This window comes from Chamaea fasciata, unplaced genomic scaffold, assembly GCF_029207755.1.
Source record: "Chamaea fasciata isolate MVZ Bird 193981 ecotype frontalis unplaced genomic scaffold, bChaFas1.0.hap1 SCAF_2, whole genome shotgun sequence".
Taxonomy (NCBI): Eukaryota; Metazoa; Chordata; class Aves; order Passeriformes; family Sylviidae; genus Chamaea; species Chamaea fasciata.
In genome coordinates this window covers 4869964-4886307 of record NW_027094087.1, presented here as the reverse complement: position 1 = coordinate 4886307, position 16344 = coordinate 4869964, and the positions used below count along the sequence as shown (strand labels likewise).

At 50.1% G+C, this 16344-nt stretch overlaps 1 long non-coding RNA gene across 1 annotated transcript; it reads right to left on the bottom strand.

The window, feature by feature from the left end:
* Nucleotides 1–11513: 11513 nt before the first annotated feature.
* Nucleotides 11514–14641, bottom strand: LOC136304736 (uncharacterized). The gene is made up of 3 exons (XR_010724776.1): nt 14220–14641; nt 13750–13805; nt 11514–11987 (listed from the first exon to the last, which is right to left on the bottom strand). It is a non-coding gene; the product is annotated as an uncharacterized lncRNA (long non-coding RNA).
* Nucleotides 14642–16344: the final 1703 nt, after the last annotated feature.

Genomic DNA, 16344 nt, shown 5'->3' with positions numbered 1-16344 from the left:
TGCAAACCAAAGGAAAGAGAGAATGAGCCACAGTGAAAACACAAGCAAAGTAAGGAGGCAACAGTGTTGTGGCTCCCTCCTAGTGCTGCAAGCTTGTTGGACATGCAGCCGCAAACCCCTCTCCAGGGAGACCCTTGACAGGCCACCAAGGGGGAATTTGTGAGAAATGGTGTCCCCTCCCCACCAGGGCACTGCTGCTGACACAAACCTGCACACAGATGGTGTCATTTGGCCCTGAGGCATCTTGGTAGGAATAAGAGATGCTGTCCTCTGGTGCTGCAGCTTGTCTTTCTTCTCCAAGGCCAGACTCTGCCCTCATCATGCCCCAAGACCACAACAGAGAAATTCAAGCTCCTGACTTGTGCAAGAGAAACCAAGTCTGCTTCCCCTGTTCCTGGCTGCTCTGCCACATGGATACCTTGTCCTGCTGGAGAGCAGGTTACCTGTGGGACAGGCTGGAGTTAATTTGCAGTGCTGGCAGCAAACAGAGGGTCCCTAACCCACAGGTGAAACCTGACATGGTTTTTCATTAAAGCAGTCTGAGCGTGGCAGGGTTTTGTGTTAATGATGACAACTACACACCTCAACAACTGCCACCCCATTTTCTTGCAACTAGTCTTATTTAGAAAATAAAAAGGAAACCCAAAGAGCTCGAGGCCTGGTTATTGTTAGTGCCTGTGCTCCTCACCACATCAGTGTCTGACCTCCACAGTGACTGGCTGTACTGTGCCTAACCACGTGTGGTCAGGCTGCAATTTTTTGTGCCAGAAGAACGATTCAAAAGGGGAATCAGCCCTTCTGCTGCATTTGCGAGCACAGCTTAGCCAGCAGACCTGGGGCTGGGAAAGAGCAATGGCCCCCTGCAACATGGCTAACAGCAGGCAATACAGCCAGAGCATCCAGAATCCAGCTGGGGTTTTACCCCTCCGAGCTGGTGCACGCAGGGGTGTAGTGCCACCAGAGAAACTGCTCACAGCAGAGAGCAGAAACAAAAATCCTACTTGCAAGAGTCGTTAGGGAGGGAGATGAGACATGGACAGCCTTCACTTGGCTCTGTTCACAATGAGGGATCTGTGTTCCCAAGTCCCCTGCACAGGGCTGATATCCTTGCTTAAACACTACAGGCTGTTCACAGCATTTCCTGACACTTCCCAGTGTTTCCAAAGGCAGTGTCTGGGTCAGTGCAATTCATCTGCAAAGGATGCAGATGAATTTTCTGAGAGCTACAAAACACTTCTCTCTCCTGTCTGAGGAGCTAAAACAACTTAGATCTTTAGAGTGGCCCTAGAAAGACAGAGCTCACTTTTGGAAATTTGGGCTGTATTGCCAAAAAAGACTGAGGCTCTTCACAGGGATGCAAGGAGACACACTCTCTCCTAGGCAGGTGGATATTTGGGCTTAATTGACATCATCCAATTGGCACCAGAAATAGAAACTCTTGCTTAGTGCCTGCAGTCAAAACATCTGCTTCACACCTCTTGGCCCTGGGACCTTGAGCCAAAATTCAAGTGCAGCTCTCAAGGGCAACATAGACCCAAGTACCTCTAAAAGCAGTAGACCAAATTGGGATTTCTGCATGCACGGTGCCTACACCGTGATGATTTCTTATTTCCAAAGCACAAACGTTTCAAAGTATCTTAGAGCTGAGATACCCAGCAACAGGACATTTGTATGTCCATGCTTCTGTGACAGTATTTTGCTCTCCAGCTTTACCCATCAGGTGATCCTCATATGTAACACACCACTGGGCTATGAAGTTCACACATAAGGGATTTCCTTTATGTAATGAAGTGTTATATTGAGGCCCCTTCACTCCTTCACCAGTGGAAGTGCACTGCTTTTATGTCATTCAGCTTTTATCCCTCACTAAGAACTTGAAGAGACAGTAATTCTGGTATTGGAGTGCCTTTTTTCTTGTCGCTGTTATTTTGCTTATGCAGCTTGTGAAGGGATTTTTGCTAAACTGAAGAAACCAAGCCCTCAGTCACTGGCACCTCAGGATGGAAGAGCTCAGGGCAGGAGGTGGGTTGCAGCAGGCAGACTTACCTCCTCTAATCCACCTTCCCCTGGCTGTTTCTCTGTGCCTCGTTCACAGAGAGGCCTCTGGTCTGGTCCTTGCTGTGGTGATGGGCTTCTTGATGTCTGCTGCTGCTGCTCACAAGAGCCTCTGGCCCCTGTTTCACCAAGTGTCCTGTAACTTCAAACCACACCAATGCATTTTTCTCACATGAATCTATTCTTCCTTTTCCCTTCCTTTCCCAGGGACTTGAACCTACCAGAAACAGAGGGGAAATGAGAGATGTCACTCAGGCCGGAATGCTGGGAAGCCCACAGTGCCCTTGAGGGGCTGGAAAACCAGGAATTCCAGGGCTCTAACCCCCTACTCACCTTCAGCTTTTGTACCTTTGGGCTGAACACTCGGATTCCTCCATCAGATGGCAACACAGCGACTGAGAGCTGCTTGGCACCGTTGCTGTTATTGTTCCGCATTCTCCTCTTTGCTGGTGCATCAGACCCCGTGCAGAACAAATGCCCGGGTGCCTGCCCAAGACATCCCCCCTCCCCAGAGCCCCCTGCCAGCGCTGGCTTTCAGGGTGCCAGCTGTCACCCGCTCCGCATCCTTCCTGCCGGGATGCGGGCGCGGCAGCCAGCGCAGGCACACGGGCAGAGAGACGGGAAAGGCATTTGGAGAGCTGGAGCGGCACCAAGGGAGCGAGGAATAGCGAGCGAGGAGAGCTCTTCAAAGAAGAACATCAAAGCGTCAGAGACGGGGAGAGAGCTGGGAATGACAGATCTGGTTTAAAGAGCCATCTATCTCCCAGCTCTTACTATGTAAATTACTCCTGCTCGCTGGCTGCCGCTGCTGCCGAGGTAATTGCTGATGTTTTTTGGAAGCCCCTCCTCCGTGCCAAGACACCAGGCCTTGTGCCCTGCTCTCACAGAGGTGGTGGTGGCAGGGCAGTGAGTTCTTCCCGGGGATAGTAAGGCTGGCAACCTGCTCTTTGCTTGGCCCATTCTCCACCTGCCTTCCCTGGCTTCCAAGCTTCTCCAGGAGCCTTCTCACTGTGCTGTTACCCTCACACCTCCCATCCCATCTGTCCATTTTATTGCATTCACTCCTTCCCATCCTACTCCTCCTTCCACTTGCTGCTCCTCATTGTCTTCTTCTGGGGCTCCCTCCCATCCTGGCCCCTTTCTGCCTGCCCAGCTGGGCACAGGGATGCCAAAAAGGCAACTTCCTCCACAGCCTGACCAGCACAGCGGGAGGGAAGAGGATGCTGGCCAAGGCTGGAGCCAGGATCATTAGAATGGAGAGGCTGAGGAAACTCCCTGCTGGCCCCTGTCAGGTTTACGGCAGCTGAATCTCCCAGTTGAAATGGGGTTAGAACACAGCACCCAGCCCAGGAGCAAGGAGGTGAATATTGTTTCTTTGGAGTCTCTCAGGAAGTCTGTTTACCCAAGTCGGAGTTTCTTTCTTTGGAGAAACAGAACGAAGCACTTTGCCAATGTCACTGCTTTGAAGTGAGCCAAGGCAAAGCTGTTCAACAGAGACCTCCCCTTTCCCTCTCAAGAAGACCTGACTCCAAGGCCAACCACACAGGCCCTTAGTGAGTCCTTCCTTTCTGTCCACGGACCCATTTTCCCTCTTTCAGCTCCAGTGTCTTTAATGAAAACTAGATAGCTTCCAACTTCCTCACAAGGACATGTTCCGGTCACTTTGCCCCTTTCCACACCTCAAGTGCCCTCAGGATCAGCATGAACTGATCCTGGGAAAAGCAGATGAATCTCTGGGGAGAGTGGGAGACAGGGGGTTACTGCAGGAGGAAGGACACAAGTTTACTGTCTCTGGGAGTCTTCCTCACCCTTGATGAAAAATCAGAGATAATGGCTCACCCCAACCCCTATGGAGGGCGGTGAGTTTGGATGCAGGGCTCTCCCAAGGGTTAAGATGAAACACATTTCCTTCCCTAACTTCATCTGTCTCAGTGGAGGGAATGAGGTCCCGAAATCCACCTCATGGGCTGAAAACGAGCATGAGAAATTGCAGCCCAAAGGGTCAATTTTCCAGAAATATCTAAGTACCCAGGAACAGGGGCTAGAAATGAAAGTGTCTCTTGAGCCATCTCTTTCCTTCACTGCTGTGGTGTGATAATAAGGTGCTTTTTATGTAAGTGACCTATTTTCCAGGGAAGCCAGTTCTCCAAGTGGGGAATTGGAAAATGACTAGTGCAGCAGTTTTGTACTTTAATATGTTTTCATTCTCTGTGAGCAACAAGCAGCTACTGTACCCAGAGGACAGAGGAACTGTCTGCTCTCATCAGGGATGCTCCCTGGTGCCCAGCCCAGACAGGAGGTGGAAGGCAGACCCATGCCATGTGCTGTGCAAGCCCCTGGCAGGCAGAGCTTTCCCCTCATACCTGCTGACAGAAAAGCCTTTCCTCCCTTCCCAGCTGTTCTTCTGTGAAAGCTGCTAACATGAGGCTGGGGAAAGAAGAAACCAAGGGGACAAAATTGCATGGAAGGGGGATGGGTCACTGGCTGTGGGCTTTGGGATGAGTTGGGAAGGAGGGGGTCATGGCTGGCTGTGAGTCCTGGATGCCCACACACAGTAGAGTCACATGTCAGGGAAGGTGGCCAGAAATGCTGAATAAACAGGGGGGCTGTAAAAAGAAGAGAGGTATGGACATCTCTGTAGGAGGCTGAGCACCGGACAGACACAGCCGGCTGGGAGACAAATTGGTGTGCTTCCAATTTGGTATAGGCCCAGAGCATGGCTTTAGGGCAAAAAAAGGGTTACTTTCCCATCTTCCCCAGAAACCAAGCCCAACTCACCATCCTCATCTCCCAGCACTGCTGTGTGAAGTGAGATCCACAGAACACCAGAAATCAGCACTCTCGTGTCCCGTTTCCTAACTAAACATTTCTATAGTCAGAACACTGCCCATGAACCAGCCAGGTGGCACAACCAGATGATGCTCACAGGGAAGATGCAGCCAAATACCTCAGCCAAATTTCCAAGACATGAGAGGCCCTGCTAAGGCTTGGGGCCATCCCATAACTGCTGGCAAGAAGGGAAGCGTAAAGGGGAGGGACTGGCACAAACGCTCTGTGCTGAACACCTGTAGTTCACTCCCACAGCAATTCTGGCTGAGGTATGGCCGTGTTCTCACACCTCCCCATGTGGTGCCTCTGCCTCCAATGCTTTGGCGAACACAGCAGACCCCCTCTGCTTAGGAGAGGTCTAAGGAAGGAAGGAAGCTATAGGCTGTCTCCCAGCATCACCCACCACCCCAGCATCATTCCCCATGGCTTTTGGAGAGCTGTGACGCCCCCTGAGAGGAGCCTTGACCTTCCTTGCCTTGTGTAACCCCTGTTCTTGCCCGCTGCTGGCAGCTTGGCATGGGAGCTGCAGAATTCATGGCACTGTCCTCTTCCCCTCCACACCAGTCAGGCAGGAAACTGTAATTGGATTTTGCCCAGCAGTGAAATAGTGCCAGAATTCAGAATTCAGTGCACCCCCAGGAGAAGGGGGAGAAGCATGGATCTGTCTCCCAGAGGAGCTCTCTTCATATCCAGGCACGCGGCACTTACACCCCGCTCACATGCTAAGGGTTCTCCCTTTGCTAAAAACTTACATTTTTAAAAATTAAAAGCCGTGATTCTGGCATGAGAGATGCATTCACCAGGGACAAGTTTCAGCTCACCAAGCTGCTGTGAATCAGTAGACCCCTTCGCCCCTAGGCATCAAGAGAGATTAAAAACCATTAGTACACTAGAAAGACAACTGCGGTTTAATCAAAACATCTTGGGAGCAGCTTATGAATACTGTTAGCAGGCAATATTTTCTAGTGTATTTGTCTCTCATTAAGAAGAGCCTAACTTAAGCAGCTTCCTTTTGAGTTTCTGCTTTCTTAGGCTTGAATTTGTTTTAATTGCTAGCACACAGGCCTGGCTGACCACTCGCCGCCTTCTGTTCCTCCTGTATCCATCCCTGCAGTCCAACATCCCAGAATTTTAGCCACGATGCCGACTGCGGCCTCTTTTGTTTACTGGCTTCCTTCCCCTGGTATTTGCAATTCTAAATAAATTGAATATTTATTACCAGCTCGTCACTTTATACTGAGGACTGAGCTTCCCCCAGCACGCACACCCAGACAGGCTTCCTGGGGTGAGGGGCACCTTCCTCTGCTCTGGACCTTGGGCTGCTCCCTGCAGCCCTCCGAGGGCACAGTGTCACTTCTGGGCTTGCCAGAACTGGCTGCTGTGGCAGGGTGTCCAAAAATAAAGGGGCTTGCTGCTGGTACACCAGTGGGGAGAGTCACGAACTGGCTATGGGCTGAAGGAGGCTGTTGCTGGAGAGAGAGACCCTTCATTTCCAACACTAGAATGAAGGCTGCTTTTGCTCACTGGCATGTCCAAACCTTTGCTGGGGGAGGTTGTTCCAATGGGGTACAAGTTACCTTCCTCCAGTGCCTCTCGACTCCACAAGGAAGTGCACAAGCGAAATACTTCAGAATTAAAATATCTTTTTTCTCTAAGACTGACAACTAAAGAAACCTCCTCTTCCCAAACACAAAATAATGAAACAACCTGCTTCCTAACTCTCCAAAGAAAAGTAAACAGCATTCAGAGTAATGCTGCTGAAAATGGAACAGCATACCCTTCTGTCATCTTTTTTTCTGACAGAATTGCCATGATTTTCACACCACTAGGCTAATATACACCATCTAACATTTGTCCAATCTTTTTTTTTTAAATAATCCAATCATGGAGAAGCTTCCATAAGTTCCTCCAGAAGCTATTTTACAGCCCTGATCTCACCACTATGAAATTCTCCCATTCTTCAGTCTACATGTTGTTATGCTTTATTTCATTGCTCTAGTTAGTCCCCTGCCAGATGTCCAAAACACCATCAGAGGACTGCTCACTTGCAGCACCTTGACCTGCCACGGTGTGACTTCTGTGAAATATAGGACTGAAATTCAATCTATATGCTTGTAGCCCCAAGCCATTAAGAGCAGGTTGTAGATTTATAACAACACACTTTTTCTCCTTGTCACTGGCCCAAGGACTCGGCGGCTGCACCTGCACTGCTGTGACCCCATGGCTGTTGCTGCCTGTGCTGCCTGCTTGCCTGCTAAATGCTGGCCAGGATGGCTTTGGGCTCATTGGCAGGCATGCAGGAGGAGCAGAAAGGGGATGAGAACTCTTGTAGGTGCCACCTATACCCCAGCAGGCCTGTCCTGTCTTCACACACAGTGGTATCAGCCTGGAGTCCCTCCCAGGCAGGGAGCAGGCACAGAGGGATTTGGGCTCAGCCTGACCCAAATGGGAACAGCACGGGAGTCACGTCCCAGATCACACCAAGACTAAGTCTGGCAGTTTAGTGACGCAGATGTTTGCATGCTCTGGGTGATGGACAGCACGGAAGGTTCACACTGACTCTCCTCCCTGCTAGGAGACTTGCCAAGCTCAACATTCACATCTCCAGATAGGTCCCAGCTCTATGTGTCCACCCTGCTTTAAGGCACAAGACCATGAGAGGTTTGAGAGTGGCTGCAGCAGCACTATGGAACACCCCTGGAAATGGTGAATGTACAGGAAGTCAAACTTATGACACTGCTCATCGAAGAGGCTCTGGGTATTCAAGACTCTCAGAGGATAAGCTGGGTGCCCTTCTCCCATCACCTGAACACAGAGGCCTTTTTCCTGCAGCTCCCAGCTTGGCATGCTGTGGGAGAGGTTGATCATTGCACAGAAAACACCAGCTATTGTATTTACCAAGTTATAACCCGTGTTCTGGCTCCTTCAGTAGACCCCATCTCAGGAAGTCCTCAAAATTCAGATCAGGGCAAGTCCCTGGATAGTAGCAATGCTCCTGAGGTCTTTGTACTTTCTGCCTCTTCTCTTAAGGAAATTGCTTTTGTGCCAGTTTGCATTTTGTGATCTCCCAAAGAGCCATGTGCTAGGCAGGAGTTCAATCATTCCGAAATTGAGCATCTTGGGCATCAGTCAGGGCACAGGGAAGCTACTGAAGAAAAGAGAGGATGTTGTATGTGTCCAAAAGGCTTTCAATTAATGCCAATATGGAAGATCAGGACGCAGGAGTGGTGGATCCCAGATTACACCATGGCATGCTTTGGCACTCACAAAACTTATTTGGCTTTGTAGGGCACAGCATGCCACTGACAGACCTGCACATCCCAGGCCCAAAGTAGCACTGGCTGTGCAGATGAGCCTGAAATGCTTGGAAACCTCTGGTGGCCTTAAGGCTGGGATTAGCCACTCCTGCCTCACAACAGAAAGCATTTTATCTAGGAATTAGGGGTGGCATGGGGAATTTCCAAACACATGAAAGAGCCCAGCTCCTTGGAGGCACCATCTAATCTGCTGCTTGGCTGCAGCTCTGGCGCTGATGGGGCAATTCCACCCTGCAGACCTCCTCTAATGAGAAAGCCTTCTGCACATTTCACAGATCTGCCACATATAAACAAGTAGGTCATTCCTGTAATCTCTTCATCTGGGTATTAAAAAGCTCGTCCAAGTTTAAGCTTGGGGTGTGTCAGTCTTATTATTCCCAAGGGATTCTGTTGAGTTCGCCAGGGGAAGGCACCAAGGCTGCTAAGGTCAATGAGGGCATTCCCAATGGCAGGTGAGTGCTCTGCTTTCCCAGACTCTCCACCCAAAATGTGCCTGCAACAGAGCCCAGCTGCCCCAGTCCCAAACTGGGGAGCAGGGATCTCAGAATTGGACTAGCAGGCTGCTTTTATCCAAACACAGTGAGCTCTGAGTCTACAGTGAGGGACTCCCAGGCTCCTGCCAGGAAGACAGGGATTTTTTCTGAAAGAAATACTACCTGGCATTTAGCTGCAAAGCCCCTGATTTTATCAGAGAATATAGATGTGTGTGAACGTGTGGTGAGTGATGGTGTGTGAAAGCAAGAGGGCACTTTGTTAGCAACCCAGCCTCTGGAAACCAGAGCCCGTAAGGGAGCTGACTCCAGCTTAATATTGCACAGCAAATTGAGGGTGCTTGTTGCACACAAAGCAATAATTGTATCTGGTCCAAATGAACTCAGCCATCACTCCAGGATATAGTTATTATTACTGTTAACGGGAAGCTAACACCAGTTACTGCTCTGAAATGAACTCTTTCCTTGTCTCCTGATTGGATGCCATCACTCTCTAGCCCCTAACAGTGATTGCTTTCCACAGCCTCCATCCGTTTTCTTTGCAACAAATACGGCTGCCTTGCTTTTTTGACTCCTTCCTCATTGCACTGATCAAGTTCACATTTCACTCCCTCCATCCCACAGGCATCCATGGCCTCCAAAATGTGAAGCCCAGGCCTAAAATCAAAGCAATGAGTTTTTGCCAGGCAAAGGTACCTCCAGATGCTGTCACTCAAACACAGAGAACATCAAGCCACAGTCAAAAACTCATTCACCAGCCAGCAAGTGCTTGTATCCATAGAACAGCCTCAGGACGGTTTTCCCTACATAAATCCTGTGTTCTAGCATTTGGAATTTTGTTGCCATTACACTGCCCGTTGTGGTCTGCTAGATTAAGTCCAGAGATTTGCCTGCTCTACCATTCTTCCACAGCACACAGGTCAGTATTAATGTCACCCCGTGCCAAAGAGGAGAGCAGAGCCCCAGAGTTCAGAGGCCCCTGAGCTCAGTGGCTTTCTGGGGGATGCAGAACGATTTGGTGTCACAAACCCTGTGTTGGTTTTTCCCAAATGCAAAGCCTCTACTTTTGACCATCCACTTTCAAACACGGTATTCTCTCTCAAGGAAAAGACACTAAAAGATTTCGGAAATCAACATAAAATCCTTTTCGTGCTCTGGCTGAGATTCTCCTCCGAGGTACACACTGACCCTGGCTTCACCTTAAGTAATATATACATTTCCATAAATGTTGCTGTTCCTCTCAGTGGTGCAGACAGCTGTTTAAAGAGCAGTTGGCTGGTTTGCTCCATCAGGGAGCAACACCAGCGTGGCTGATGCAAGCCTAGAGGGTGGCTGGGTGCTTCGGCTGGTGACAGTCCCTGCCTTGCCCCTTGAAGGTGCAGGTGGAGCTGGCACAGGGCTCACCTCCACAGAGGAAGCTGGTTTGGACATTCCCTGCCATGGCTCACGACCAGAGGGCAGTTTAGGACACAGATATCACCTGTCTCTGAGGCTGGGAGAGAGAAAGGCAAAGGAGAGCCCTGCCCTGTCATCATCAACCTACACAAAACACGGTCCCTAAATGCTACTCCTGCCCTCTCCCTGCAAGGGTAAGAAAGCCACCAGAGAGCATGGGAGAATAACTACTCCTCTGGCCCCTCCAGCAGCAGCCTGCTCCACACACACATGCAGTGAGCACCCACGAACATCTGGGATGCACGGAGAGACAGAGCACGTGCTGCTCCACCATTCCAGGCACAGGTAGGCGGGCATCCAGCTGTCGGAGCCGACCAGGCTGCGCAGCCATCGCAGCCACAAAGCACTGCTCGGCCCGTCTCGAAAGCACCAACCCCTTCCCCATGTCTGCAAACAGAAACGGGAACCAAGAGCCGCGTGTGTCGGAGCAGCTCTGCCCCTCGGGCTCGTCCCCAGCCCGCCTCGCCAGTGACAGTGCCTCTGCGCCATCTCTTGGCAGCTGAATTTGCATTTCGTCTACTGCAGCAGCCACCGGCTTTTGCAATAAGAGACGGCCGGGGATGCTGACCGGGACCAGCAGCGGGGGCCAAAGAAAAGCAGAGAAATAGGTGTGAAACCGACCATCTAGAACGAGGAAAGATACGCGCCCTTTTTATGTCAGCTGATGGGTGTCAGCCACAAAGAGGAGAGGACGTGGACCTGCATTTCCCCCTGCTGTGTGTGTGGAACAGGATATTTGCATTTGTACAGGATGCAGGACATCGGACACCCACCCGCAGCAGGCAGAGGAGCTGGGCAGGAGTGCTGGACAGAGAAGGATTAGACCCTCACAGCTGTCTCTGAGGGAAACATCTAGAAAGAGGAAGCCTTCTCTTTCTGAAATCAGGGGTTTCCTAAGCTCCTTCCCCTGTAAGGCAGAGCTAATGCACCGTGGCACTGGCTGACAGGTACCCCCTGGAACAGTCTGCAGGCTACAATTAAAAGCCCAGGCTGCCCAAGCCAAGCCCTGGCCTGGGACATGCCAGCCCCTGGCTCAAGAGCTCGCCGGTGGCTGGGCTTCATCTGTGATCTTTTCCTGGGCAGTCAGTCCTCTGCCTCCCCCAGGCTTGCAAGGGATACAACAAATGAAAGTACCTTGTGTCATCGGCTCCCTCTGTCAGCTGGCAAGACAGCCCTGCACGCCAGCCAAGTAAGTTAATCAAGCAATGCTTAGGGGACCATAAATAGTTTGCACCAGTGTGATTTGTCTGACTGCACGGGATAGATATGCCATCAGCCAATTTGCCCACGGAGTCAGAAAGGAACCAGGCAGAGATGGCTGGAAAAGCCCAAGTGCAAAGTGAGGCTGAGAGAGAGAGGGAAAAAAACACAGAGAAAAGACTCTGACAACAACACTGACAGATGAGGGTTTTGGCAGCAATCACTGTGCGTGCTTTGTGTATCTCACAGCATCATTGCAAGGCTTAATTAAACAGTAAGGGCTCTGGGAAGTTCAGGTGCGATGGGAGAACAAGGTGATGGCACTGATCCTGTGACCACCTGAAACGTGAGCTGCTCTGGGGAGAAAGGCGGGGGGAAAGATCCATCTTATTTAGATCAGGGCAATGCCAATGGGCTTGACTGACACAGGAAGAGGAATTGCACCTCTACTTCAGGAATATTTTTTATCTGCCCGTTTTGGGTACAAATAAGAGTAGAGAGATCATTTTGACAGCAGCGATGAGATTGCTTAGAAAATGAACCTGTGAAAATTGATTTCTGAGCTCTCTGTTAGGAGTGGAAAAGAAGAATAATTTCAGGTTGTCCAGAAATGCAGATTTTCCAGTTTGCTTGCTGACACCTACCATGGAAAAAAATAAACACAGTGGGTTGGCTAAATCCTTCCTTTGACACAGAAATTCAGTACCATTTACTTCATTTGGAGGGCTTATGTTTTGTTTTATGCTCTTTTTAAAAAAATCATGTTTCAAAACAGAACATTATTTCAAAATGAAAAAGGGAAATGTTTTGTTTAGGAACTGTGGGAATAAAACATTTAGATTGAAAAAAAGCCACCCTCCATTATTTAAGCCCAAACTATTTGTCGCACTTGACATGCATTTGCAAATGGATTCAGTTGCCCTGAAAATTGAGGGGTTTTTTCCTTGCTGATAGCTGCTTCAGGGGGGTGGAGGGAAAATAGCCTATTTCTGCCTTGGAGTTCATTTGTTCCTGAAGCTCTTTAACTCAGCTGGAGTCAGAAATGTTCATCTTCACTGTGGGAATGACCAGGCTGTGCAAACAGCCTGCAGGCGAGGGGTGGCAAAGGTGGACTGTTCCATGCTTTGACATCAGGAAGGCTGCAGTCCTTGCCTTTGCTCTGGTATCCTAACATCCCAGGACAGTAAAAAAATTGGGATTGCAGACAGAGACCTGTTGGGAAAGCCTCTGGCAGCCTGGAAATGCTGTTTTGCCACAAGGGCTGCAAAAAGCACATTTTTTTTTCCCCCGAACAGAGCAGCTCATCAGAGCTCCCCTCAGCACAGACCCCTGCACCGCAACATTGCTGGGTGGCTTTGTCAGGAGAAGCAGCAGCCGAAGGCGTGAAGCCCAGCTGCAGGACACAACACCTCTTCCTACCAAGAGGGCAGCATTTCTCTTTATGGAAATGGTCTTCAGCACTTATCCAACATTTCTGCCGCTTATCCTACTTTTGCACTTCTAATTAAGCTCCTTATTAAAGCAATTAATTCTCCAAACACAAAACTGCAGTGAGTGAAAATTATTACCAACCGAAGGCTGTTTGGTGGAGTGTGGTAAATGAGTCGTGGAGTACTGTAGCTTAATCCTGGTCCCCACGGATAAGGATTGTTGGAAGAAAGCCTCCCCCCACTGCTGGAAGAGTTTTTTTCTGGGGCTCAGCAGGTGACAGGAGAAAAGAGAAGCACACACACCTCTCCCCTGAGAGCAGCACTACAGGAGCCTCCCAAACTCACTCCTGAGAGTGCAGCCTAGGCATCCTCTTATTTTGTAGAGTGCTGTGTACATTAGGGTTTAATAACAAGCTTAAGATTTAGGACTCCAGGGCCTGAGGGCTGCTCTTCTACATTAGCATAACAGCCATGCAAAAACAGACAGGGGGCCATTCCTCCCTCCAGGAGCCTTCTTTTCCTCTCCACACCTTTCTCTCCCCAGGCTGCCAGGTCTTCTAGACCTCACCCAGCCGAGAAGAACTAAAGCTTCTTCTTTATTTAGGTGTGATTACCTTTTAGAGCATAAGGAGTCTTCGCCCTACAAATCTACCATTCCCAAAGGCAGGCTGTCATAAACCCCACCTTTAATTCTGGTCGGCTTCAAAAGAGGAGGGGTGGGGAAGGAAGAGCAATACAAGGATAAAAAGTAGTTGAGGCTGACAAGCAGCTCACCTGGCACAAGGAAGACAGGCACAACACTGGCTGCCTGGCTTAGAACACCCCATGATTTGCCTGAGCCACAGGGCAGTAAGAAATATTTATGATACCTAAGAGACAAATGTAAGAAAAGTCCTCTTCTCCTTCTCATCCTGTTGACATCCATTATGTGGTATTCAAAGAGTACCTGCTCTTTTTTTAGGGCAGACCCACCTGACCATCTAAAGTTTTCTTTCTCTTCCTTAAGCATCTTCCTTCTCACTCCAGACCTGTTGGAGTGAGCAAAGTACCTTTACAGGCACCCATAACAATTTAGCAACCACAGGGCCTATCAACAAAAAGGGGTGAGGATGAGCTCCAGCACTGCTGAGCCAAAAGCAGTGCCAGCAGCTATCCTTTAATTTCATCCATCCCTTCCCCAAAGCTTTTGTTCTCTGCCTCTACTGCAGTGTAACCTCCAGCTGGCAAAACTCCCTTTCCCACCACAGCTCCATTTTCTAGGGGGACATTCCCTGCTGTGGTTTGGCAGAGAAGGCAGTTCCTGAACTGGAAGCTGACTCAAGGCTGATGCTAGTCCAGGGCAGCGTTTCCTATTCCTGTCTCTCATCTTCATCCCCAGCTTTAGTTTCTCCAGTACCTGAACACAAACAGCCTATAAAGGTCCCATCACCCACACGATTTACCTTGTCACAGCCTTGCTTCTGCAGCAGCTCAGGTGTTGTCCCACAGGATGCCATGTGGGATGGCCAGCAAGCAAATCCTTGCACAAGCCCAGGGGTGCTATTTTGATTATCAGGCACATAAGACCACTGCAGAAAACGCGTGTCTTCTGCCAGGAGGGAGCCACTGCTCTCTCTGTGCATGAGCACATTAGAATAGAGTATTTCAGTTGTAAGAGGTGTAAAAGGATCACCTAGTCAACTGCCTGACCACTTCGGGGCTCACCAAAGGTTAAAGCTGCTGTTAAGGACATTGTCTAAGTACCTCTTAAGCACAGGCAGGAATGGGTCATCAACCACTCTAAGGAGCCCATTCCAGTGCTTGACTGCCCCCTCCTTAAAGAACTGCTTCCCAGGGCCCAGTTTAAATTTCCCCTAACCCAGCTTTGAACTCCTAGCAGGCTCTACTCCCAATCAGGCTACAAGCCCACATGCCCTTTATATTGATTAAAGGCTTTACATTGATTAGTGCCCTCACCTGTCAGTACTGCCACACCAGACCCATATGCAAGGTAGAGATTAATTTCTCCTACCTATCAGTATTACGTGAGAGCTGGTGTTTTCTCCCTTCTCCTGCTTTTGCCTCAGTTGCAAACACAAAGCACTGCCTTCACCCCACGGCACAGCCCGGCCATTGTTCCACCAGGGCATAGCAAAGAGGGACACATTTCCAGAGATTAACAGGCTCTCAGGTCAGTTAGGAGCAGCTAACAGCTCCTAAACCCTGTGCAAAAAGCTCCAGAAAGACTGTGTTAGCATGGTGGATTTCTCCTCTGAATTTCTGCTGTCTGAGCATTGCCATTCAGAGGAAAACCAGGCTGGCATCGCTGTGCCACGTGTTCCCTGGAAAGGGCCCTGCCTCTTGCTCCAAGCAGAGAAACAACACATCCTATCCGCTTTTACGGCCATTTGTGTGTGCCAGACACAGAGCAGTGGTGCAAGGGAAAGGCTGCAGAGGAGCAGGCTGCAGCAGGGCCAAACTGGTGTCCAACTTCTAGAATTCCTGACTGGAGGCTCACCTCATGCATCATTTGCAGGGTTGTGAGGGGGAGCCAAGCTGCAGAGGGTCTGCCTGCTACTATTAGTGTTGCTGCTTTCCACTTGCATTTGAGACCAAAAACTCTGGGCTGTTCTGCTGCTTGTTCTGCTCACATGCTTTGGGCTCCTCAGGCAAACACAGGATGGGCAAGTGTCCGTGGAGCTGCAGAAGGGAAGCCTCTCAGACAGCTGTGCCCAGGGCACGGGGGAGGCTTTACAAAGCATTAAAAACATGTGTTAAAGCCTGTCCAGTCTGTGGCTGTTTGGATCAGATGTGACACGCTGGCATTGTCCTCCAGCCTCTGCAAGCAAAAGCAGGAGGGAGCTGCCAAGCCCTGGAGCCCTGCTGTCCTCGGTGCCACGAGGCTGAGGTGACAAAAGCCAGCTCAGGGCAGAGTCATTAGTCAGATTTCCTGCTGGCATTCCCTGCCATGCACCATGGATGGCTCACAGCTGCAGTCAGCTTTTCCTTGCCTTGCGAGGCCCCCTTCTCCCAGGGGCACATGTCACAGGGCCAGTGAGAGGAGCACAGCCCCTGCCAGGGCTGTGTGGGAAAGAAAAGGGCTTTGCCCTCCTTCTGTGCCTGCAGGTACCACAGTTGCTAAACTTGTGGACGGATAAAGATAAAACCTGCCTAACGTGCTCCCAGACCACACAGATATTCTCTCCTGTCTCTTAGGTTCAACAGTAGCAGCTGTAGTTCCAGATTTCCATACATGGCCCTAGCCAAAGCCAGGCCTCCAGACTCTTTCCTTGAATGGTTAACAAGTAGAGGGACTTCTCAGAAATGCATTACAAGAGTCAAGTTCCTCCACAATTGACGCTGGCATGCTGGGGACCTCTTTCCCCTCAAGGTTTGAGTAATCCTTGCTTTCTCACCTCAGGCAGAGACTGAGCACAGCAGCAGGAGATCTGCCTCCCCCAGGTGCCCCAGAAGTTCTGGGCTCCACTGGCCCAGGGGCTGCCCTCATGTGTTCTTGAGCAAAAGACAGCAACTTCCAACCTTGACATCAGCACAGGGGTCTCTCCAATTTTGGTGGAAGTCAGGAGG